Here is a 26,593-nt window from a genome sequence, read left to right as displayed (position 1 = left end):
GTGTCAGCTTGCGCTTTGTCCTCAGCTTGCCTTCTGCTCCCTCATCACTAGGAAGCCTGGGAGTAGCCCTAGTAATCGTGGTAGTAGGATTAGCAATCACGGTAGCAGACATTCCCACTAGTAGTGAGGGGAGTAGCACTAGTACTGGTAGTAACAGCGAGACCAAAAATGGTAGTGGTGATGGGGTGAAGAAGTATCCCAGCCCCACTTCTCACTGCCTGCGTGATAGTCACCAGGTCATTTAACCTCTCTGAGCCCCAGCCCCAGCTTCAGTAAAACAGCAATGAAGGCATCTCACCCTCCCAGATCCTATCCACATAAAGCCAGATGTCGTACGTAAAGCTCGGCCCGGCCCCCAGCAGGCTCCAGAAGCATTAGTTTCCTACCCGACCAGCCTCCACCTGTCCCTAATCTGTCGCCTTCCCCCTGTCCTGAGCTTCTGAGTCCCGGCACTACACGGCCATATATCTCTATATGTCCGTGGTCTGTCTGTGAACTGCTCTACTGGGAAGACCATGAAATCAAGAGTGTGGTGAGTGGGGTAATCACTGGATGGACGCTCAGGCTTATGCCTCATCCCAGGAGGGGAAGGCCAGGTGAGAAGAGGCAAGTAAGCCTTTCACACCGGTCTGGCCACTATGGGCACTCAATGCCAGGTGCCACCAGAGAAAGGCTCTCTTCTGTTTAAGAGTGACCCCCAAACTGTGGAACCTGCTAGAGCTTCTTGAGGACAGACAGCAGCCTTCCCTGTCTCTCCATTCACAGAGGCTCTTTCGGTCTCCTGCATACTACAGGAGTCCAGTTACAACGACTGCATCACCCCGGCCTTCCCCTTCCACAGGATCGCCATCAGGAGGCCACATGGTGTCCTTCCCTCGAACATCCGTAGCCTCCGGTTCATCATCCGGAGACTCGGCCTATTTCCCCAGGAAACTGCAGCTCCCACTGTGGAGGTGGAACGTGCATCCCCATAACCGCCCCTAGTCCCGGGTCAGGCCTCCGGGGCCACACAAAACCCTCGGACACAACAGCTTTTCCACGGCCGCTCGTTCCGTTCCCTTAGTCTTGCACTTTCACCAGCTGGGTGACACCTGCCTTCTGCTGTCCAGCCCGTGACAAGGCTCTCCACTTCCCACCCCGGCGGGCGCTGACGTCGCGCAGCTCAAGAGACCGGTGTGGGAACCTAGGAACATGCTGACACGGGCGCAGAGCTGCTGGCCTCTGCCCACCAGTGTTTCCGATGACTTGGCAACCCTCTCGGCTGCTCCGCTCGGGCCCTGCAGCTGAGCCCCAAGTCCACGCGCAGTCCGACCCGTCCAGAGAGCCTCCCTCGCCCCTCGCCCAGCACCAGCATGTAGTAAATACTCAGGAGCGTGTGTCCAGTAATGTTCCCTAACTGGATAGCACCTTCCTCCCTCCAAAGGTATATGGTCATGACATCCTTGTCTTACAGGGAAGGCAAAAGGACCAACTGACCTGGAACGAGTCCCATAGGACAGAAGCCGGGAGTTAGAGCATCTGGACCCGTGACTAAGCTGGACCTAGGAGTACGCAAAACCAGGGCACAGGAGCGCGAGAGCAGGGTCTGCTGGGCAGAGAGAGGAGCACCAAGTGTCACACCCTAGAGGGAGAATTTGGGACGGAGTCCCTCCAGGAACACAGATGCCACAATTCTAGAGAGGATTAGGGGGTGGGGGCATGCCCATGGAGTGAGTTAGGGACAGGCAGAGAGTAGGGGTAATGGTCAAGTGTGCAGATTGGAGGGAAATGTTAAACCTCTAACTGGGATAGGGACAGGGCTGTGACAGATGTGGGTCCCCTGTGGCCAGGTAGGGGGGCACAGGCCAGAGGCACAAGTGCTTGGAAGGTGGCAGCCAGCACCACTGCTTCCTGGGATTGATAAGAGGGCAGGAGAGAAAAAGAACCTGTGAGGGCAGGGGGAGCAAGAGAGCTTGAGCATCGGGGGAGGTGGGAGGCGGGGCGGCCAGAGGAAGGAGATCCACGGCCCCCTCGGACATTAAACACCAACCTAGCGAGCACCGCATCAACTTGGCTTATGAGGGGTCTCCACCATAGAACAGATTTGCATCTCCCCCACCCCCAGTCTCCCGCCTCTGTGGCCCGAACAGCAGCAGCGTGACCACCGCGACATGAGCCTCATAACCGTGGGCTCCACTGCCTTCCCACGAAGCCCAGGGAGCGCTTCTGGAGGACCCATATCTGGAAGCCCTGGTGCCCCCGGAGGACCCCTGCCCTGCCCAGAAATAGATACAAACATCAGTGCAAGTCAAGAGCGCCTGTCACGTGTTTGGCTTTGAGCTCAGAAAACCCACCACTTCAGGAAGTGACATTATGGATTTTGAAGAAACAGGCAGGAGAGCATCACTTCAACACCAAAGCCCTGGCTCTTACCCTTTCATCTGACGGGAAGTAGCTGGCGGAGGTCGCGGAGACCAGAAGGGGCTTCCAACATATAATTAGAAGTACACCAGGAGCTACCATTAAAGACCAGTGCATTTTCTATTATGCTGAATCCAGACGCTAATTCTCAGGGGTTTATAAAGCAACTGGAAAAATAGTGTTTTGGTTCACCAGCTCTCGTACTGGCTCAAGCTGAGAATACGCACGCTAAAGCGATAGCTCCTAATCCTCCCCATTAAAGTCTGACACACGTCAAGTTGAGAATATACATATATACGCATACAAATATGTGCATACGTACGAGTGAAAGAAGAGGAGGTGTTCCACCTGCACGCCCTTGTGGAGTTTCCAACACAGGCTGATCTGCACGAGGTGAGCAAGAAGAGACCCGTATGCAGTTGTCACGCGGCACAAATACACGAACGCAGGTCTGACTGTTGGCTGTCGTGGCTTACGAAGTCAGCTAGGACAACAAAAACCACTCACTCGTAGAGGCTAAAGATAAACCCCCAAAGAAGAAATGCAAACGACCAATCAACATATAAACAAATTATTCAGTCTCTTGGATAATTAAAGAACCCGTAATGATCATCTTCTAATTTGGCAAAAACGAATTAAAATTACAAATGCTCAAAGCCAGCAAGGCTGTGGTGAGACAGTTACTCTCATTCATGAGTTAAAAAAAATAATGTAAATAAATGTAAATAGGGACACGCTGCAGTTTGGGGTGTCTACTAACAGCTTCGGCATTGTTTATGTGACGCAGTGAAGAGAGAGGTTTTGGTTTGGGGATCTTTGTTTGTTTGGTTTGGTTTCATTTGCTTTTGTTTGTGTCGTCACAAATAGAAAATCTGAGGATTACCCAAGACAAGAAAGGGATGTTCCAACATGAACATGGGGAAGAGGAGACTCAGGGGTGAGAAGAAGCTAGAGCAGTGAAGAACCTGACCAGTCCAGAGAAGACGTACCCTCCAGGACCACTGCTGCCTAAAGGTTTTAGCCAGTGCCCCATGTAGAAGGATCGGAGGGACGATCGGAGCTACCCTGCTGGCCACCTGTCGCTGTGGGCTTGGAGTGACGGAGAGACCCCCATCGAGAACATGCCTGGAGTAGGGGAGGCCGTGTGTCCAGGCGCCGTGTTCCCACGTAAAGGCAACCCTTCCGAGAATACCATAAAGCACCAAGCAAAGCTGGTTCTGCGGCGGGTCCGGGGCCTGGGTGGGGAGAACCAGAATGCACCCCCTAATACCCCCTGAGGGCCCCAAACCAAAGGGGGCTCACTGCCATGGGAGACAGGTGGCACTGCCCTGCTCGGGCCTCTGCACGGCCCCCCGACACCATCAGTCCGGGCTCTCGGCGCTGCTCCCCGTCAGCAAGGGCAGGCAGCACCGAGGTGTCTCACGCGCCCCTGGACTTACACGTTTCCCACAAAGGCCATCTTCTCCAAAACAGACACAAATGCGACTCTGACAGGGGAAGGCAAGTCAGGAGTGATTTTCGCCGAGCAACTCACACATCTGTGCAAGTCTCTGGTCCTGTGCTTCTACAGGTTGTAAGGTTTTCTTGCTTTCCCTTGATAAATCAAAAAAATAATAAGTTCAGGGCACCTGGGTGGTGCAATCGGTTAAGCATCCAAGTCTTGGTTTCAGCTCAAGTCATAATCTTGGGATCATGACATTGAGCCCCGTGTCCAGCTCCTTGCTCAGCAGGGAGCTTGCTTGAGTTTCTCCCCCTCTCCCCTTCCTTCTCCCTCTCGTTCTCTCTCTCTCTCTAAAATAAATAAATCTTAAAAAAAAAAAAAAATACACGCAGATTTACAAAGTTCCCGATGATGACTGCATAGTATTCACACTCGACGTGCATTATTTTGAGGGTTTTCCAATATAATTGGGCCGGAGGCTGTTGTTCATCAATGTCCTCACTGAAGAAGCCCTGAGTCTGGCCCTCGTTCCTGGTGGCTTCCCAGGATCAAAGAGCTAAAATCGAAAACCTTTGACTAAATAGAAATGAACCATCCAAAGAAGCTCCAGTTGTTGGAGTTCATTTCTATATATACATATTTTTTATTTCTATATTTTGATCAGCTGGGAATTTATTTTACTAGTTCAATACATTCATTTCACAAACGTTTACTGTGTTCTCACCAGGCACGGTGCTGGGTGCTGCGGATCAAGCAGAGAAGCAAAGAAAACATCCTTGTCTGCAGAGACTCTGTGCTCTGAGAAGAGAGGGGACACATGTGATGAAGAAGCCAAGAGTCAGAGCTTGCTGCTCCCCAAGCTCTCCGTCTTCCTGCCGCCTGCTGGTCTGCGGCTCCTGCTCCACCAGGTAAGCTCTCCTTCTGCACCAGGGCAGCCTGACCTCTGCCTTGCTCTGACACGGCGGGGCCAGGAATAGGGCTCTGGTGTGATAAAGGATTTGGTAGTAAAACTGAGACACATGTCATAGACTTGGCCTCTAGAGTCACGTGCCAGGCCCTGTCCCCCAAAAATAGTCTCATGAGAAAATTCAAAGCATTTGATTCCAGACAGACTGTAACTGAGACTGTGAGTGTGTGGACATGTGGGTCTGGGTGTCTGGTGGGTTGTGAGACTCCTAGTTCTAAAGGTGAGGACCTGGTATGGAAGTGGTGGGACCACCTACATGGAGGTCATTCTTGGAACCCAGAAATGGGATCAACTAAGGAAACAATGCAGAGAAAGAAAAGAAGAGGATCAAAGATGATCAGGGGAAATGGACCTTTAAGCTAGTGAGGGAGGAAGGCAGCTAGAACTCAGAGGTGGTGCACCGCCTGGAACATTCATGAACGCCACAGAGGGGAAAGCTTGGGGGACAGAGGGAAGGTGGAGAGCACCAGTTTAGGGGCCTGAAAGAGGTCCATGGGGTTGGCGACTTGCACATTTCTAATGACTTTTTCAAGAGAGGTTCCAGTGGCAGGATGGGAGTTCCGTTCCCAGAGAAGCGAGGACAAGGTAAATAGGAGGTCAAGGATGCGAGTATGCAAGTCAGCTTGATGAGTTTGGGGTGAGAATAGGGGGGTGGTGGCTTGGGAGGAGGTGGGATGTCAAAGGGCATAAGTGGGCTCTCAGGCTGAGATCTCAATCAAGGGGGAAGATCTGCTAGGAGGGAGGCCCCACAACAGGCAGGAGTTGTCTGCGAGGGCACAGATGCTTTCAGCTGTAAGTCACAAAACGTCCCATGGAAGTGGCTTAAACAAGACAGCCTTATTTTTCACACGTAAAGTACAAAGTGTCAGCCACATGACTCAGGAAGCTATGGAAGTGCTACAGCAAGAAGTATTTTTCATGCAATCAAGATCCAAGTGACACCAAACGTACACAGTTGGCATGGGAACCAGAAAGCTTGAGGGACTCAATTTTCAAAATTTATTTCACAACTGTATCTGCATTCCGTGTGGGTGTGGATGCTAATTGTGATGCTTAGGCCAACGCAAGCACACAAACATATCTTAATGAGTTTCCTAATACTTTCTTCACTGAATAATCAGTGCTTATGTTTTTGGACATTAAATATATTTACGTCAATCATTTTTCCCTACAAGTGTAACCTATAAATGTTGCTCAGTGACAGCTTCACTGCTGAGGGGCCCATTTTTCATGTGCAGGGGCATCAGAAGAACTAACCTGAGGCACCATGTTTATTCCCATTCTCCCCCTCCCCGGGGAGCCCTGCCCCTGCTAGAGGATCTGAGTCCAGTATATGAGGCCAATAGCACTTCGCTTGAAGTGATGAATCACTCTCATTAAATTAGGGTCACCTTCACGTGACTATTTATTTTGCCCTGTGCCTATCGACCGTAGATTTTATTGATTACTAATTTTAGTAAAATAGGCCTCAAGCATCACAGATTCGGGCTCACTTGACCAATGCCAAGGGACAGCATAGGAACCAGTAACTGGAAGGCAGGGGATGGGGAAAGACTTTCTAACAGTCAGAATGACTGCAGAATGGGACCAGCAATCTCTAGAGGAAGTGATTCTTCATTATTAGATTTGTTTGAACATTTGAATGTTCTCCTAGTTTGTCCTAGTAACCTCAGAGCCAAGGCAATGGAAGGACTTGGGGGTAATGCTGGCCTCCCAAGAAAAGCTCACATTCTACTTGGCTCCGAGGAGCCTCCATCACTGGCAGCGTTAGTCTATCTGATTCCAGTGGACTCAGCTGGCCAATATGTGATGTCCAAACCCAACATTCTCCTGAGTCTGCACATAAGAGTTTCAAAACCCAGAGCCCTGACTCTCTGATGGCCCTGCCAACCATTTCTCACTGACCCCTACCCAACAGAGAACCACTGTCTAGACATTAGACCACAGAGTCCCCTCTCTTAAAGCTCCATTGGTGATTTTGATGAACATGCAAATCCAAACCACTTGTTCTCAGGATGAATGAGAAACCCTACAGATATCATCGCGGTTCTTGGTCATCTGAGACCTACCTGGGGAGTTAGTTACCTATCTTAGGCCTCTGCTTTCTTCGACTTCTAACAGCACTAAATGGTTTTCAATTCCATGTATGTACCTTGTGTCCAGAGACGGAGAAATATGAGACTTGGCTTTGGGCCTGGGAGACACTGGACAAAAGAGACTCCCAGACTTGCTTCCACATGAATCCTTGGTGTGTGAAGAAACAGAGAAGCTGAGGAGAGCTCAGCCTGACCTTCTGGGTTTTCTCTGCCCAGTTTTGTTAACTGTGGCCTTTTGCTTCCTTCCCTTGTATGTATGTCACACATACACCTTCCTGGGACCTTTGTGGGAAAGGAGAGGCTGTGGACCATGGCTTTTCAGAGGCCTTCTTTAGTTCCCTCATCATAAACCATTTCTGTGTCTGCCACCCACGGGAAGCTGAGAGCTATTCAAAGGTTGGCCCATGTTTTTCTGTTTTCTATTTTTCCAGTTCTCAGCACAGCACCTGGCCAAAAGGACGTGCTCAAAGAATTACTAATTCATAAGAAATTAATATATGAGGAATGTAACTTTCCAGAGGTTGTGTGGGATGGAGGCAGGACAAAGGAGACTTTTATTTCAGTTTCCATGACAAATATGAGAAATAGGGGTTTTATTTTCCATTACACAAATTCCTGAACGAAGAGGAAAGGAATTTACTCAAGACGGAACCTGGCAAAGAAAGGCTTCAATCCAGGTCTCACGGTATTCTCTCTAGGTTGCCTCTCCCCTTTCAGGTGCTATCTGACTCAAGCCCATGCTGGCACACTGGGGCCACACTACTGGGTGTAACCATGACAATGATATTTTCAATTTTCAGCATCAGTTGTGAAACTTTCCAAACTTCAAGGAAGCACTCCAAGGAAGTGCTCTAGAGATATCTGTTGACTGATGGGCCATCTTATTGTTTCCAGAGATCAGGCCCAGGGTCCAACATAAGAGTTGTCCAGATAACATGTCCATCTGCTTCTGAGTAACTACCATCACCTTCCATGTTAGAGCACACCCTGTGAATATCATCAGTAGCAGATGTCACTATCACCATCAACCAGGCCTTAATGAATTCTGTTGGCAATCTCTAGAGCCAATCTTATGTAAACCTGGGTCCCCTTCTCCTACCACTCCCACACCTGCCCTTTCGTGCTCAACCTACACTCACTCCTGGCTCTCCTCAAACCAGATCAGAGAGCACAATACAAAGAGGAGAGTCACAGGCTGAGTTTCCCAGAAATAAAGCACTGAGATGTAGAGCATGCCAGATATTTATTAAGAGTGCCCTTCAGATACAAACTTGGGGAAGGGAAGGGAAGGGAAGGGAAGGGAAGGGAAGGGAACAGAGGAACAGGCCACAGAGGTTGGTAGCAGAGAGAGGTGTTAAGTTGTATTGCAAACCCAATGGCCTATTTGACCAACTCCATAGAAAGCTTTATAGTTAGAATTGACTCTTCAGCATTGTTCCTAGTTGTGCTAAAATGCTTCATACTCCCGTGTTGACTATTTAATATTAGATCGGCCACCCAAAGGAGATCCTAGGTGATCTTAGGAGGGTGGCTCTCTGCAAACTCAAAAGAGGTTGACAGATATCAAGGTTGTCTACACTAGTCCTCTAGCAGCTGGGTCAGTAAATCCTCATTGAAGGGGACTTCAGAAGTATATCATAGCATCTACCATAGTGTAGTAAAGAGTTAGTCTATCTCCCTCAATGTGGAGAACCAGCACGTGTTTCACACCTGCATCACCAACTCAGAGCAACCAACATGTGAGCTGGCTGTATACTGTGGATTCTAAGAAGGGACCCTGCCTGCCAAGAGCCCCCTCCTAATCCCTGTCTGCCTGGGTCAACTCTCCCAGTGGGGTGCTGCTCCCATTTCCCTGTCCAGCCCTCCTAGTTCTCAGCTGAGACTAGAGCTGGGTCTTGACTCCTCATTTGCTTTTAGGCAGCCAGAATCCCTGATCGGTCTCATCTCAGTCCTTACTTGACAGGTTTATTCTGTTTCCATTCTTCCATAAGTAGATGATGCCCAGGGAGTCATTCTGCTGCACCCATGTGTCACTGACTTCCATCTACTCCCTGTATTCAATGTCCTACTGTGTCAACCCTTGCCAGATAACAAAGCCTGCTTGGCCCCAAACAGAGCTCCCTCCATCACACTGAAAAGGAGCTCCTGACTGCCTAGGACAGGAGCAGGGCCAGGCTCCCAGTGCCCACTTCTGGCCCTATCCCATTGCCCACATGGCAGGAGTTCATTTTAGGTAAAAAACATCTTCATGATGGATGTAGTTAAAGATGAAGTTGCAAGAGATTCTGAAGAGGCTTTCAGTGACCAGCCTGTAAAGTTAAGAATGGGTTACATTTATAATACCACCCAGGCCAAGGACATTAATTAATGACCGAGAGAAATGGGTAAAGATGTCTGTCAGCAACTGTCACTTCTTAGCCATTCTCCCCTTCCATTAATAAATGTTAACTGATACGTACTTTGGGCCACTCTCACATTGGTTTCAGGGCCATGAAAGTCAAGAGGCTTAGATGAAAGTCCTGTGTATTCTTCCCCCTATGTTTCCACTTTATCTCATGAAGGCGACACTTCCATTCACCTTTCTCAGGTAGGAAAATGCCTTAGAAGGAACTCTGTCCTCCCTCTACTCTCTCACCACCTCTGTGCAAGGAGAATGTCTAATTCAAATGGCCAACTTACATTCAATGAGCTACATTTTCTGTAGGCAGGGATCCTGGCCCAGAGGCACTCAAGCCTTCTTTCATTCCCCTTGGCCATCCAGGCTCTAGTCTCTAGTGCCATATGTTCTCCATCCTTCTCCTTCCTGCCCTGCTGTTGTGAATTCAGCAGAGCAGGACCCCTCTCAAGGGAAAAACCCACCATTTCCCTTCTCTTTCTCTCTCTCCTTGACTCCACTATTAACTTTTATGGTTGATGCAGGCAGGCCAGCAGTCTTATTTCACAAGGTTGAGAATTTGGAGTCTACTCTGCAAGTCATGGTATTTTTCTTATGATTTGCTCAAGTTTGCTGATCCTCAAGTTTAAATATAGGGTTGCAAGTAGGAGATACCACTTGGCACCAGGTCTAAGCCACAATCCCCTACACAGTTTACTAGAGTCTCTAGGTTTGATGACTTTTGAGTGTCATACAACCACTATTATAGTAGAGAAAGGGATCTTCATTCAGTAACCATTTCTTTGTGTATATATTCTCTAATGGTCAAGCTTTGAATGGAAAGAAGAGTGAAGTGCTTCTTTTGCTCCAAATCTCTAAGAAGACATAGTTTCTACTGTCCTGGAATTGACTGTCCAGTGGTTGAAAAAAATATATTATGAAAATACAGTAAAAATAAACTTAACCCTGCCTAAGGGAGTCATCAGTAAAGGTCTTGGAAGCAATAACTGCATAATAGAGACTTTAGTGATGAATAAGGTAAATAAAGGTCATGGAGCAAGAGGGAATATAGTTCTGTCAGAATAAATTGCATTAGCAAATGTTCAGAGTCCAGCTGTGGCACAACGTGAGGCAAGAGCCACAGGTAGTTAGGGCTGGTGTATGAGAGCTTGCATCATAAGATTGAGCTCATAAGAGCCTTGTAGGGGGTAAGAAGAAAGTACATATATTACCCTCCAATTCATCTCTACATCTCTGAGGATATACCAAAATATTAATCCCATCTTGATTGGTTCTCACATCTTGGAAAACAGAGCCGACTTGAGCTTCTTTCAATGCTTTGAGTAAGAAGTAAATGCCAGTCAAGCCAGGACAATGTGTTCCATATATTGGAATGACATCTAACTACACAGCTTCTAGGAGGAGCTTTGGGTGAAGAATAATGAGTACAACCAGGCCTCTGATCACTTTCTCTTTGCCTATCTCCCTCTGTCTGACTGATCTACCTGGTCTGACCCTCGTCACTTTAGCCTTCCAAGTAGCCATACTACAAATCATACCATATCCAAATGCAATGTCTCAATAGCTCCTCAATGCTTTCAGGACAAAATCTTATTTCTTTATGTTGATGTCACAGGTTGCATTCCTCAAGAAATGGATCCTGAGACAAAGGTTAGCATATAGGAATACATTAAGCAATAGTCTGGGGGTCAATCTATGTGGATGAGAAGGGAGCAGAACTGAAAAGAAGCTGTAATGCAGTCCCTCAGTCAACCCCAAGGGAAGCTCTGAAGCCAGATGGCCTTTCAGAGTTGAACCAAGTTGGGCAAAGCAACCAAGCCTTAACATCCATATGTCAGCAAGTCTCGGATCCAGACTACCCTGGGGAAAGGGGCATGACTTTGGACAAGGCAACAAGATCCAAGGCAAATTCTGGAAAGAAGCTGACAGCTGAGGGCTCTCTGCCCACAGCAACTGGAGTAATAAGGCCATAAGACTTGAAAGGAGATGCAAATGATGCATCACAGCATCCAGTACACAGGCCATCCAATGATTTTTATGGTTTTTTGTGACCAACTATATTAATTTTCTAGGGCTGTCATAACAAAGCACCACAGGCTGGTGTCCTAAGCAATAGAAATGTATTTTCTCACAGTTTCGGAGGCTCAGGTATCTGAGATCAAGGTGTCAGAAGGATTGGTGTCCTCTGAGGCCTCTCATTTTGGTTTGTAGATGGTCATCATCTTCCTGTATCCTCACGTGGTGTTACCTGTCTCCCTGTGTCTGTGCCCCTAACCTCCTCTTATAAAAACAGTAGTCACAGTGGATTTAGGGCCTACACTAATGATCTTATTTTGACTTTGTTACCTCTTCAAAAAAATTACCTTCAAATACAGTCATGATCTGAAGTACTGGGAGTTACAACTTTGACATGAATTTTGAGGAGACACAATTCAGCCTGCAACACCTACCTACTTTCTGTCATTTCCATTATCAGTCATTTCCCCAACCATCTCTACTCAAGTCACATCAAAAAGCTGATTCATTTTTTCAGAATTTTATTTATTTACTTTTAAGCAAGCTAAATCACTAAGAGATACATCACACAGTTTCTGTGTCCAATGGCCTTAGCAGGAAGGTTGCTTCAGAATTCTGCACAAACCACGCTACTGTTACTGGAAGCAATTTACCTTTCCCTGGATTGCTTGGACTCTGGTTTGCTGCCAAGAGTCACTTTTTTGTACATGGAAACACATGTCTTGCCTACAGAAAATTCAGTTTCATCTCAGGCATAAACATTTTTGTTTTTGAGAAGATCTGTAAGTTCCCTCTAGTTTAGAAGACCTTGCTTAAAACCAACAACAAATTGCCTTGGGCCACAGCCTTTAAGATATAATTGGAATTTTAGGAGTCATGATCCCAGCAGGACTCCACAAGCTCCAAGATAGAAAGAAGGAAGGAAGGAAGGAAGGAAGGAAGGAAGGAAGGAAGGAAGGAAGGAAGGAAGGAAAAAAAGAAAGGAAAGAAAGAAAGAAAGAAAGAAAGAAAGAAAGAAAGAAAGAAAGAAAGAAAGAAGAAAGAAAGAAAGAAAGAAAGAAAGAAAGAAAGAAGAAAGAAAAGAATGAAAGAAAGAAAGAAAAGAAAGAAAAAGAAAAAAGGATGGAAGGAAGGAAGAAGAAAGAAGAAGAAAGAAAGAAAAAAGAAAAAGAAAGAAAGAAAGAAAGAAAGAAAGAAAGAAAGAAAGAAAGAAAGAAAGAAAGAAAGAAAGAAGCAACTGGCTGATTCTAGAACATAGAACATGCCATGCTGGTCTACACCTCTATGCTTTGCATGGGCTATGCCTTCTGCCAGAAGTGTCCTCCTTACTTTGTCCCTTGAACACCTTTGTATGACCAATGTCTTCTTCAAGAGTCAGCTAATGTGCCCATCCCCCTCTGAAGCCTTCATCAGTGACCTGCCTCATGAGGACCTTTTCTCTCATCCCCTAGGATGAGAGAGAGTGGTCTCAGCGTCTCTAGTGTGTGTGCAGCAGGCACCTGTAAATGTGTGCTGTTTGGGCGTTTGGTTGATAGTCGGTGTGCTGAGTGACATGCCAAGGGTCTATCATGACATAGCTTGTATTTTCTCAGTAGGTGAGACATCAGTGGGTATACAGGATGCTGGAAGCATGGTCAGGGAAATGCAGCACTGCTGACTTTGAAGCTGGAGGAAGGAGACCCTGAGCTGAGGAACGCAGTCTCCAGAAGCTGGACAAAGCAGGATAAAGGAGTCTCCACTAGAGCTTTCAGAAAGGAATACAGCTGATTTGAGCCCAGTGAGACTTCTCACCTCCTTAACTGTAAAATAATAAATGTGTTGTTTTAAGCCACTTAGTTTATAGGAACTTGTGACAGCACTAGAACACTTGCACACCATTCCAAAAAGACCTTCCCTACCCCTCCCGTCGTGCTCTAGACCTACTTTGCGTACACCCAAGACAGTAACCTAGGCCACCAATGCTAGAGAATTTTCCTGATTGAACCACCTGAAGACCCAGGAGAGCACAATAATAATGTATCTGGTAAATTTTAGTGCAGGTATGTTCTGTACGGACACCATGGTAGGAGCTATGGGATTATACAGGGTCACATATGCTCCAGTTTGCTCACAAGCTATAGGGCAGATGAGGTTATGTGTATAGTGACCAAAAGAAGATTCATAAGAGAAACAGAAAGTGGGACTGGCACTGAGTAAGGTTTAGAAAGTAGGTCATTCTGACAGGACAAATGGCATGGACCATCACCATGGTAGCACTCTGTCCCCTCTGAACCCTAAGGTGTACTTTTACAAAACATTCAAGTTGACAATAAACCTTGAGAACACAGATTACAAATGGGACAATGCAGGGGAATAACTGTCAGAGAGAGAGGACACAGTCCAGACCCGGAAGGGTCCATCAGGCATTAGGGAACCATGAAAGATTCTTGAGAAGTGGACACTGTGCGGGTAGAGCGTGCTGTTGTGGGTGGGACGGAAACAAAGGAGAAGGCGAATTATCACAGTCAGCTTTGGAAGCAGATCATTGACTTTTCCTACCATTCCCAACACAGAGTCTGACAGATCTGAAGTTGCTTTTTTAATTACCATTGACAATAGTGTGAACTTCGTTCACTTAATCTCCATTAAAGTGATTGAGGATGATGCATTGACTTTTTAAACCACTAAAACAAGGAAAAACCCTGAAAATAGATTCTCAAAACTTCCCGGTCTGTAGCTCGTCACATCAGACCAACAAATACCACTGTTAAAGGTAAATAATGAGCCCCAAAACACAGAGCCATCTTTAATCCCATTCTCTTTTAATTGCCTGACATATTAATGATATTTTAACAAACTATCTGTGGCCTTCCTGCAGCCTAGCCTCCAAAGGTAGGTGTTGCTCCATAAATTAAAGGATAACAATAAATAAAACTGTAACTAATATCCATCTATCTTTTTGCATTTTTCATGGCATTTCACTAGACTTCACATGCCCTGTGTCGACTTGGTCTAAGAGACTCTTAAAAAGGTTGAAAGCCAAGAGCCCACCCTGGGTGGCAAAGCTCAAACCCTTTGCTCTTTCCACAGAATCACAGTGCTTTTTATGTTTGAACAAATGGCACAACATGTGTGAGAAGAGACAGGACATGAAGCTGGATAACGAATAGCCAAGTTGAAACACCCAGCAAAGCTAAGGCAGGACCATGACTTCCCCCAAAGCCAAAGCAAGAATGAGCCCTGCCAGACCCTAAGTCTTTATTCCAGGTCCAGAAGCACCAAAATAGAAGCTGCCAGCAGAGAACAGGCCTGGATTATCCAGAGAACGTACCTCGTGTGAGGAGCACAAGATCAGTGTCCGAAGTTGTAAGGTATCATGGACTCTTTCACACCTGGTTCAATCCTGGCACCAAGGATTGTTGTACAAATGCTAAGCCAAGCAGATCCCACCATGTCCCCCGGCTCACTCCAGACCAGCAAAACAGGGGAAGCAGGTAGATTACAGCTAAGCTGATAGGAAACTAGACAATGAGCCCTGAAATGAGTTCATAAAACCCTCCCCTTTTCCACTCAGAATGTGCACACACCTTTCAGCTGGGTTAATTGGACTGGGGGTCACCCTTGGTTGCAATGACCTTTGCCATTAGCATGAACATGGTACCCACCATGCAGATACCAAAAAAATGCATTCCCTATGCAATCAGCATGTCTGTTCATCTGGGGGAATGGCATTTCTCTGTCACTTAAAAAAATATATGGGATATGAGGGAGCAGGAATCAATAGATTTGGAAGAAGCCACATGCCAGACACTGCACTGGGATCTGCACAATATTTTCTTACTGATTTCTCATAAACACTGTGCCACGTTGATACAAAAGCGACATTGCACAGAAGAATAAACTGAGGATCCAAGAGTATAATAGAGTCCCCCATGGTCACAGAGTGCTCCTATCACCTACAAGTTAAAAACAGCTCACTCGTGACATCCAAAATATGTCATGATGTGCCATCTGCCTACATGGATAGCACACAACTAGGATGAAATCCAAGCCCACCTTTCTCCAAAACCCGGATTCCTGTATTTGTTGAAGAATCCAATAAATAGGTGCCAAATAAGCAGGTGAGTATAGATATTTCTACCACACCGTGCTATCCTTTTTGTGATGGGATAAACAGAGAGGAAAAAGGATTCAAATTAGAAAGAGATAACAACAATAACAACAACCCATTGGGGTAAATGGATAAACTGGCGAACAACCAGAGTATTTACGATAACACTCGCCTGGATCCAGGCTGCCCTTAGGAGGGTTATTCTAAAGAAAGCAACAACATAATTTAAAATGTGTCTGGGGAAAAAAATAAAATAAAATAAAATGTGTCTGGGGCACTGACACCCCTTGGAAAACATGGCCCCAGGGAGACTGTACATCTTGGTCTGATTAAGGAATGTGGTGAAGAGCACAGAAGCTGCCCACACTCCCCAGTCAATGCACAGCCCCGCTCAGCAGCACTTTTCTGGGGCTACTCTCCCTCCTGAGACAGTAGCAGTGACATTTCAAGGCTGATCTCTGCCATGCTCCACTTCCCACCACCGATGCCCGGACTTGAATCCAATGCCAAGACCAGCCTCCAGTAACCAGACACAGAGCCAGCCAGTGTCTCAGGAACCTGGGCATCCACCCCCAGATGACAGTATGCCCAAGAGGAAGCTTATCAGCCTTTGAAGCACAGAGTTGACTTGGGCCCTATGGGATGGTGGTAGAGCCGGCGACGGCAGGTTGATACTGCAGCTATCATTCTGTTATAGGTCAACATTTCATGGAAGACCCCGTCCCTTTTTTATCATCTTCCCCTCCACCCACCGGCATCATCCTGATGGACATTAATGTGTAGAGCTGACTCAGCCACCTGCTGTCAGGGTGTTATGAGAAGCGGTTGAGAATGGAAAAGACCCCTTACCTTCACATCACAGCCTGGGACAATGACTCGTTTGTGGTTCCTTCATCAATCTTTCTTCCCTCTCTGTCTCAGTTTCTTATCTGTAAAGCAAGGACTGCCTTAAGATTTCGTGGCAAAATCCATCTAAAGTGCATAGCATTGTGCTTAGTGTAATGTTAGTGACCATTTCCCACCTCCCCATCAGGGACCATGCCCTGGGCCTTACAGTCACCCAGAAAGTTTATAGCTTTGAAATCTTAGAATCTAGGGGCACGTGGGTAGTTCAGTGGTTGAGCATCTGCCTTTGGCTCAGAGTGTGACCCCAGGGTCCTGGGATCAAGTCCCCATTGGGCTCCTTGCATAAAGTCTGCTTCTCCCTCTGCCTGTGTCTCTGCCTCTCTATGTGTCTCTCATGGATAAATAAAATAAAATCTTTAAAAAAAAATCTTAAAACCTAATATCTGATCACAGCCTAGGTCTTCTCAGCTTCCTTACTAATCTGTCATCCTTTGTCTGACCTCATCACAATCTCCCATCCTGAGTTCTTCTCTATGCACATCAGTTCCCTGTTCCATCCTCTTGTTCATCTCATGGCTCTTATCCATCATTTTATCATTCTCTGGCTCCTTGCTCTACAGCTCCCTAGCCACACTTCCCATAAGTAGAACCACAGTGCACACCAACCATCTGCTCCCATTGCTGCCCTACTATTTCCCTCTCTAGGCTGGAGATAATGACCCAGTAATGCCCTGTCCCGGGCCCTAACCCAGCAGTGGCATTAACACCCCTTGGTCCTCAGGTAGCTTGCTCCCATGGCTCTGCATTGATCTGCTACATGCTCTCAAGCCCCCAGCCCCACTTCGTCCCTGGTCTCACATGCTTCCTACTAAAAAATGATAAGAGAGGGATTACACATAAAGTCTCTCAGTGTTTTGTTTCATTACCCACAAATTTGGAACACCTCCATGTCTCTTCTTACCACATCCTCTTCTTCAAAGGAAGATGAACCTGCTTCTGCTTTCCTCTGTACCATGCATCCCTCAGGAGTCTTGCCCATCAGTCATGACTTCTGCATTCTGTTCTACTGGGCTCCTCTCACCAAAGACCCCTTTCCCTCACCATCTAATATGCTCAGACTTCCCATACCTCAAAAACAAAGGGAAATCTCCCTTCATCCTCTACCTCCCTCCAGCTCCTGCACACAGACAAGTTCCTCCAAAGCATTGTCTACACTAGCCCTCCGCTGCTTCACCTTCTCCTGGCTGTACACTCCATCTCCCCATGAGATTACTCTAAGATGATCAAGAATAAACATGGAGCTGCGCTTGTCTCCCTTCTCTTCCTCACTTCTCCTGTTTACGAATCCAAAGTTCCATCACCTCTGATGCTCCCTGCAGAATAGCTTTTAACTCTGTCCCATTTTCTCCATTCAACTATCATTGACATGTCCTGACCTTCCAAACTCACCCAAAGACATCGAAATCACACCCTGCCCTGACCTGTCTCTACTCCATACCAAAGAGGGAAAATAAGAATGTTTCTCTCCCTGCTCAGCATTCTGAAGCAGTTCCCATTGCATCACGGGGTAAATCTGCTCTCCTCTGCATGGCGTAAGAGGAAAACTCTTAAAGATCTGGTGGTAGTGAACGTGGCCACCATAAGGGCTAACTGCAGTATGGTGACTGATGATCTACATGTTCGTGAGCTACCCTTAGTCAGGGTACACATCCATTTCCCTCTTTTGTAAAATGCTTTTAACAGGAGATAAAAAGGTCTTCAAAATGTTCAGAGAAAGCTCATCAAATGTTAGCATTTCAGAGGAAATTCATCAAATATTAGAACGCTTTTATGGCATAATGTCCTTCTAAGGAACAAATTTTATATCGTTATTTATTGAGATGTTTGTTCTATTGTAGAAGGCACCACTCAACAGAAAAGATGCCATTAGAGGTGATATCTGCAAGTCCAGGACCAAAGGATCCTTCCTCCTACCTACAACATGCCCAACCATTCATTCTAACCATCAACACTCAGATTCCAGCATTCTGACCTGGATCTATGGAGCAGTCATCGCTATGGTCCTTTCCGTATGAGGACCCTGATATTCCAAAGTGAAAGAGGAGTTTTCTTAGGTCCCATTTCCAGTGTCCATAGCAGAACTGGGATCAAAACCTAGTTTCCTGCCACCATAGTGTGGAGTGTCTTCCCATAGATATCAATAGTCCAATATGAGAAGCCCCTGGTTGCTGGGTCATGTGTGTTAGCACAAGGGCTATGACAGATAAGAAGGCCTAGGGGCCACAGGCAACCACCCAGACAGATGAGGAGGAGGAGGGAAAGGAAGAGGGGAGGACTCCAAGGAGACGAGTAAGACAGGAGGCAAGCAGCCACAGGAAGCCCAGAATGAAGGGGGAAGCAGGACATGCTGAGCCCCCAAGCTTGGCCCCACAGGAGACCCACTCATGAGACTGAGTACTGGACTCCCTGCTATAACTTGAGAAGCACTGAATGTCCTCCTCTGAGTCACACTGTATTCTTACCAGAACCTTCAGTCCAGCCCTAGAACACCAAGCAGATGGCAATCAAATCACCACTCTGCTGTTTGATTTTTTTTCCTCCCACCAGTCTTCAGGTGAGCCAGTAAACAAATAATCCTGCACCACCCCAGGCCTCTGGTGGCCAGCCAGCCCCACGCTAGATGGCTCCTGCCATCTAGGTCAAATCCACAGTGCCAGTGACCTGGTTGGCACCGCCTGTGTCCCAGAACAGATCTGCCTCCCTTGCCTGCATGCACATGCACGTGTGCACATACATACACACACATATTTTTAACAACATGCTTTCCCCTGGCCATGGTCTCAGAGTCAGTGAAACACCAGCTTCTCCACCCAGTCACTCAAACTCAAACCAAGGAATTGGCTTCAGTCCTGCTTTCTAAGCAGCCCATAGAGCCAAGTCTGTCTAATCCCCATGAGATGTCTCCCTCTTCCTAGGCCACGTATTCCCCACCCTGGCCCAACACCTCTCATCCCACACCTAGATTATGTCTTCCCAATCCCTATCTGCCCTTCCGCATAATCTCTGTCAGCAAAATATAAACACATAACTCCTCTTAACTTCCTTCAGCTTCCCTTTCCACAATAAACTTCAAGTCCCCATTGTCCACAACAATGAACCCCAATCCTTCGGCTTGCTAATCATTGGAAGTCGATCATCCATCAATTCATCTACTCAACAAATACTTAGTACTCCATGCCAGCATTCTAGGTGCTCAGGATAAATGACACCTACCTTAATGGAGCTTACATTCTAGTTGATGGAGAAAGTTATAAGCAATAACCATAATAAGTATGTAAGTTATACAGCATGTTAGAAGGTAGTAAATACTATGGAAAAAGGAAGTTTTAGGACAGAGAAAGGAGATCCAGAGTGCTGGGGGTGGGGTGGTTGGAATCATCCTGAGAAAATGACCCTCGAAGGAAGTGGTGCTGTGAACCTCAAGGATACCCAGGAAAGACAACTCCACACAACAGGAGGAGCTGGTATAAAGGCCCTGAAGTGAGAATACACCTGGTTCCTGGGAAACAGCATAGAGACCAGTGTGGACAAAAGAAAGTGAGCAAGAGGGAGAGGAGTGGAGGATGCCATCAGAGAGGGTACGGGGGCCAGATCATGCTCCCCTCTCACTCCCTACCCTGCACCTCGTGAGTCTTTTCCTTAACACTTGTCACTGTTGCAATTCCCCAGTAGGTTGGGTGTCCTTGTGCCTCAGCATCTGTGCCTATGTTCTGGCACCATGATTGACTGACCACCAACCCTCCTGCCCTGCAGAGCTCTGACCATCCTTTTTCCTATGCTCCTATCTTCCTTGACCTATGACAGCACTAAACACACTGAAATGCAATCACCCAGCTCCCGGTCTAGATCCCCCCCTGGACTGAACTCCTTCAGCAAATGAATCCCATCATTTCATTCCTCTCTATTTTCCCTAAGAAGCACCATCTGACTGGCTATGGGGAAGATGGATAAAAACAGGCAATAAAGGGGAGGAGAGAGGTAAGTTGGGAAAGAGTGCTTTTCCTGAAAATTGAGATTATCTTGGCCAAATACACACTTAACCTCTTTGAAACTCAGTTTTCCTATTTGTAAAATGAGTATAGCAATCTTCACTCCACCTACCTTCCAGAGTTATTCTATGTGTAAAAAGAATAGATACAGACACACCTTATAGAGTGGGGCTAACCAAGTACTCAAGGTTATCATCATTGTTTCACTGGTGTGGCCTAGCAAAGCCTTGGTGCTAGATAAAAAGATGCCTCTGGTTCCAATCAGGTCACAGTTATGCGCCCTTGGTTCCAGTAGAGGCAATGTTGGGGTGAAGATTATCTTGTGTCCCTTGTGATCTCTTTGCAAAATGCAGCGCGGGGAGCCTTGACCCCCTGTGGAGAAGAGTCCTCTGGGTGACGACTTAGGAGGGCCCTTCAAACGGTCCACTCGCACTGTGTCCAGTGGGTCCAGCCGGCACTCTCTGAGCCACAACTACTGTGGGGACGCCAGCTGCCCTCTCCCAGCCCATCGCCACCCCCACAAATTGTCAAAAAGGCACCGTGATAGATAGAGCTCCCACATGCCACAAGGTAAGTGTTTAAATCTTTTATAAGACAGTCAATGGCCTTTATAAACCCTCAGACAAGAATTACACTGTGTCTGAGATGGCGCTGAAAGTCAATGGGAAATTGATTCTGTCTAGCAGTGCTGTTTCAAGGAGCAGGCTGGCTGGGTGCCTTTGGGACCGAACGTGCCACCTCCCATGAGCCCCAGGGTGGTGCGTCACACGCTGAGAACACTGCGACACCAGGCCCAACCCGGGCAGAGGCCTGAGGTAGCCATGAGCTCCCACCACACAAAGGCCCTGGAGGGCCGCGACCAGCACCAGGGACAGCTCTGAGGCGCGCTCACGGGAGGGATCGATGCCGCCCCACTTGGTGCCATCCTGCACCCCGGGGGGAGAAGCCAGAGGACGATGAACGGCCACTGGTCTGGGGGCGACCGTCGGGGGCGAGGTGCACCTACAATGACTCTCCTTGGCTAACGACCCCATCGGCCACTGGATCAAACACTGGTAGATGTTGTGATGATGCTGTGGTTGTTTTTCTGCCAATGCCCATTACCCTGCTCCATGCTGGCCGTGCGGGGGTGCCAGAGTGGGCAACAAGGAGTCCTGCTGGAGACTAGGGGGCCCACGGGTCCCGGCGCACCTACCCTGTCCACAGCACCGGAGCCCGAGGAGCAGGACAGTCCCCAGAGGCGGACGGGCTACACTCGCCCTGTGGTGAAGACCAGCACTCGGTCTCACGCACCGACCACACACCAATACTGGATCCCGTGCTTGCCGTCAGTCATCTGGGCCCCCCCTTGTTATGGGTACGGGCGCTGGGGCGCAGGGAGCTGCAGGAGCCACCAAGAGCCACCACCCGAGAGGCGGCCACCAAGGGCCTGCTCGGCGCCGGCCACCGTCCTAGGAGGCAATCCCGGGGCCCACGGAGGCAAAGCCCAGCCTAGACACGGGGCCTCCTGCCATCAAGTGCTGGGTCCTTCTTTGTCCCCTGCCACTCCCCCATGCCCCCGCCTGCAAAGGACCCCTCAGAGACTCACTGTAGGGCCCAGCTCAGAGTGTCCTTGACATTTCTCCAGACTCCCACCTTGCTTGACAGAGGAGGTGGCATTTTCCAAGGCCACAGGGAGGAGGAAAGGGAGCCGCAGTCCTGACAGGAGACTGCTAGAACTTCAGGTCGAGGCTGCTCCTCTACTGGAATGCCGCACTTTGTCCCCCAGGCAGGTCCCCGGGGAGCCAGGGCCCACGGTGTGCCGCTGGCTGTGGGACGCAGGCGGAGGGGAAGGCCTCTGCACGTGAACCACCCGGAGATGGGTGCACAGTCCGCAGGAGAACCTGCCACCGCAGCTCAGAGCAAGGGGTGGAACGGAACAGCATCCAGCATCCCTGCCCCTCTCCCTTCGGTTAAGTAACACGGTCGGTACTAGGTAGTCAGGTGTCTTTGAACTGGAAGAAGCTTTGTTTGAAAACGCTTCAGGGTGCCAGGGAAACAGTCTTTTTCCACATCAGCAGTCTACCCAAGGCAGGCTCGGCAAAGAAGAGCAAATATCACCGGCTGCTGCGGAGGGGTGGGAGCAGGGAGCAGGGTGGTGGCGGGATTATTAAGGATGAGGTCAGTCAGGAAAGGACAGCAAAGACGAGCCTCCCTGTTGTCAGACAGAGTCACAAATAAACACTTGCTGGCAGCTGGAAATTCAGCTCTTAAACCCTGCAAAATGAGAAAACCCTGGTATGGTCAGAAAGGGTATATTGTCTGATGAGGTGAGACAGCTCAGAGTGGGATTCAGGCCAAGAGCTGCTCAGCTGTTCACATGAGCATAGGGAGCCATTCACATGCGGCTCAGCCTTTCCTACCTGGAAAATGGGCATAAAGCAAATATCTAAGGGCTTAGAGGTGCTGATATGTACTTCTATTCATCTATCAGACAACTATTGAACACCAACTACAAACCAGCACCATCCCACAATCGGAACTCAGCTGTAGTCTTCCTCTTTGCTTTTATGGAATTTAAAATTTGGCAAAGATGGAAAACAAAGATGGAAAAATACAGTTACCAGAAGGATGGTGGTAGCAGCCTATGTACCCATGAGGCCAAGGGAGGAAGAGGCAGGGAGCTGTGGAGATGGCAGTGGAAGGTCGGAGGCAGTGGAGGAGTGACCAGCACGGTAGGGCAAGTGATTACATACAGGAGAATTAAACAAGTGTCTACATGGAGGGTAATGGGAGCTTTCTCGGATGTCAGAGAAGGATTTACAAAGGTGGAAATGGAGATTAGAATTGGAGGGATTTGAGGCAGCGGATTGGAAATAAAGGTACTGGTATTAACTAAATTTTTAAAATTATACATGTAAATAGATATGGAAATCTATATAGATCAGTGGCTCTCAGCCAGGATGATTTTGTCACTCATGAAACAATGGCAATATCAGAAGATATTTGGGGTTGTAACAACTGGAGGAGGGGGTACCTACTGGCCTATAACAAGCTCAGTCAAGGGATGCTGCTAACCACAGAGCATCCTCCATAGCAGAGAATTATCCAACCCAAAATTTCAACAGTGCCATGTCTAGAAACCCCAGTATAGATGTGTGTGTATAAGTGCACTTGTAGGGGTGGATGAACAGATGGATAGGTAGCTAGATAGAGACAGATAGACAGACAGGTGTGTGTGTGTGTGTGTGTGTGTGAAATCATAAGTATATTTCCTATCTCAGTTGTTTGAGTGGACCAGGAGCAATGACACGCTAGTAGCGATGAGCACATCCATTGCCCAGAGCTTGGTTTCTAAATACCATTACCTGCCTAAAGGAACCAAATTTCCCTGGAGAAATCGCTAATTCCACAGGCAGGGTAGGAGGACCACAAGGCGAGCTTAGAATATCTTTCTGTGTCAGAATACAGAGAAGTACTCAAAGAATGATGGGAAGATGTTAAAAAGGGGCACAAGGAGCCAGCTTCAAGAATCTTCTAATGGCTAAATCTGAGACAATCTGAATGTCAGAATAAATAGTAATAGGAACATATTTAATGTAGCACACACAATAAGAATCTATGTATTTTTACTGACATAAATAAAATTAAAAAATAAATGGAGAAAGGTAAGCTCTTCCTTAGAGTAGAATACCAAATAAAAAATGTAGAAAAATTATGAAAATAGAAAATCGCCATTTGACAACCATCACAGTAGTGGTTAACTCAGCAGGAAGCACCAGTAAATGCCAACGCTTGTGGGCAGAGGTTTGACAAGGTAGAGGATCTTGATGTCCTTTCAGAGAATCTCCCCCACAAAAATACTTGTACATTATAAAGAAACAGGGGACTTGGTAGAGAAACCTGGCAGACAGCCACCCACGTGACCAGGGGATCTAAACTGGCATGAGGGGGCAGGATAGATGGGCATCGATGCGGCCCACCGGGAAGGACGCAGCAGCTTTCCCATGGCGTTTCTCCCAAAGATGGACAGCTGAGTTCTGATCCCGAAGAACCGACAGACAGACTCAAGCTGAAGAACATCTACAGGAGGGTCCTCACCTACTGAGAAATGTCAAATCATTAGGGACAGGAGATGGAATGGTTCCAGATTGGCAAAGACGAAAGTTATGGGTCAAGTCACGATGGTGGCTTGGATCCTGGACCGGAAAGGAGGAGGGCATACTGAAGGGGCAGTGGGGGGGACTGAATAGGGATGGATGCCCACCCTCTCCCAGTGCTGATTTCCTGATTTTAATGGTTGTACTGGGGTAGATGGTTTTCTTGTTTTACGGAAACGTATCCTGGAGTTTTTAGGGAAGGTGGGGTATCCTGTATACTACTTGCTCTCCAGTGATTCAGAAATGAATGCTAATAATTGAAATGTATATATGCACGCACATGGACACACACAGAGAAAACAGCAGCAAGAGAGAGAAAGAGGTGAGTAATGGAACAAATGAGGTTCAAAGGGGTAAAAATTCACGACTCTTAGGGAGTTTGTAATTATTTTTTTAAAAGAATGTAAGGGCAGCCCGGGTGGCTCAGTGGTTTAGCACCACCTTCAGCCCAGGGCCTGATCCTGGGGTCCCGGGATCGAGTCCCATGTCGGGCTCCCTGCGTGGAGCCTGCTTCTCCCTCCGCCTCTGTCTCTGCCTCTCTCTCTCTCTCTCTCTCTCTGTGTGTCTCTCATGAATAAATAAATAAAATCTTCAAAAAAAAATAAAAAGAATGTAAGACTACGTGTTGCATAAACTATCATACAAATCACAAAATTACACTCATACAGTAGGCTGCCCACATTATATACCTGCACCCGCCATGCACACATACACACACGCGAAGGCCTCACAGGATACGAACATGCTACTGATGGTTACCTCCGGATGATTAAACCATAGGAAATTTTTGTCCTTTTTATGTCTCTCCACATGGTCCAAAATGTGAACTTACACTGTCCGTTGCTTTACAATCGGAAAAGAGCACTATGCATGTCATAAAATAGTTTGGCAGAAAGAAATCACGAGCGTGAGTTCTAAGGCCAGTTTTCCTCTGTTCAAAATTAGCCACCCAGTCAGCGACATCACAGAACCAGCTGGTGGCTGCTCGGTCCATCCTCCCTGTGGGATGAGGTAGGGGGAGCACAAAATAAAAATCTGGCGGCTCTGACCGCTGCTGTGCTCCTGTCCCTCGGTCACGCTTCCCTCATCCAGCTCCTGGGCTATCCCTTGGAGCGTCACTAACACTCAGAGGGACCTGAGATGTAGACTTCCCTAAGCTCACAGGTGCTCGTGCAAGGGAGGTGATATGAACACGTGGGGAAAGCGGCCATCGCCACGCTTGTAATTAAGAATTACCATCACGGGGGCCAGTTCTTTACCAGCTTCACCTTACCCGAGTCTCAACACCAACCCCAGCAAGCAGATCCATCCTCCAGGTGAAGAAACAAATGTGCAGAACGTCACACGCGCATTCGTCTCAGATCCCCCGTGCGAGGGACACCGGCAGGATTCATCCTCGGTGCTGGCCCTCAGACCCGGACCAGGCACCCCACCACCCTGACCCCTGCCTTCCCATGGGAGAAGAACGGTCACCTGAGCCTAAGTCGTCCTGCAGGCAGAAAACCAGAAGGCAGCTTTAAGGAGGTCGGATGTTTCTGAAACTCTCCTGTCTCGGCGACGGTTGCTCTGTCGGGCTTTTCTGGCCCCAGGAAGATGGTCTCTGGGCAGCTCTTCAGGGCCCCCTGTGTGCTCCAGGGCTCTGCTCCAGGGCTCTGCTCCGGACCCAAGGCCGCCTTCGTCGGGCGGGACAACCCAGGACTCGTTAAATAAAAATATTGAGGTGGAAGAGGAAACATCCCCGTGGCAGCTCCCCTGAGCCTGGCAGCCCTTGTGGTGACTCCAGGGTCACCTGGAGGAAGTCAGGCTGTGCCGTGTGAGTGCTCACTTCTTTCAGGACCAGCGACACCCAGGTTATTCCCAGGGGTCACTGCCTAAGGGGTTTCCTTATCTTCTTTGGTGGTTTTACTTGTCCTCACTTGTAAAGAGCAAAGCTTCAGAGACGACACATGATAGGCAAAGCCATCGGCCTCCTCCTGTTCGGTTGCTTTAATTTGTACCAGAAAGAGATCTTCCCTTTGACTTTTGCAACAACGACAAATACTGTGAAGACTCAAAGTGCGTGAGAATGATCAACAGGTCTCCTGAAATGAAGGCCTCGACTTAATAGTATGACTGTTCCAGCTAGGCCTCGGCTGTTTATACTCTATGGTCTCT

At 47.8% G+C, this 26,593-nt stretch overlaps 1 long non-coding RNA gene across 1 annotated transcript in view; it reads right to left on the bottom strand.

The window, feature by feature from the left end:
- Window positions 1-22,223, bottom strand: part of LOC112929381 (uncharacterized) — a 216,133-nt gene extending 193,910 nt beyond the window's left edge. The window contains exons 1-2 of the long non-coding RNA XR_011996157.1: window positions 21,936-22,223; window positions 16,255-16,334 (exon numbers count right to left, since the gene is read on the bottom strand). This is a non-coding gene — a long non-coding RNA (uncharacterized lncRNA). The remainder of the gene's footprint in view (window positions 1-16,254; window positions 16,335-21,935) is intronic.
- Between the last annotated feature and the right edge of the window lie 4,370 nt (window positions 22,224-26,593).

The sequence above is a fragment of the Vulpes vulpes genome, chromosome 12, assembly GCF_048418805.1.
Source record: "Vulpes vulpes isolate BD-2025 chromosome 12, VulVul3, whole genome shotgun sequence".
NCBI lineage: Eukaryota > Metazoa > Chordata > Mammalia > Carnivora > Canidae > Vulpes > Vulpes vulpes.
The sequence above is the reverse complement of the archived record's forward strand: the minus strand, read 5'-3'. Positions and strand labels throughout refer to the sequence as shown.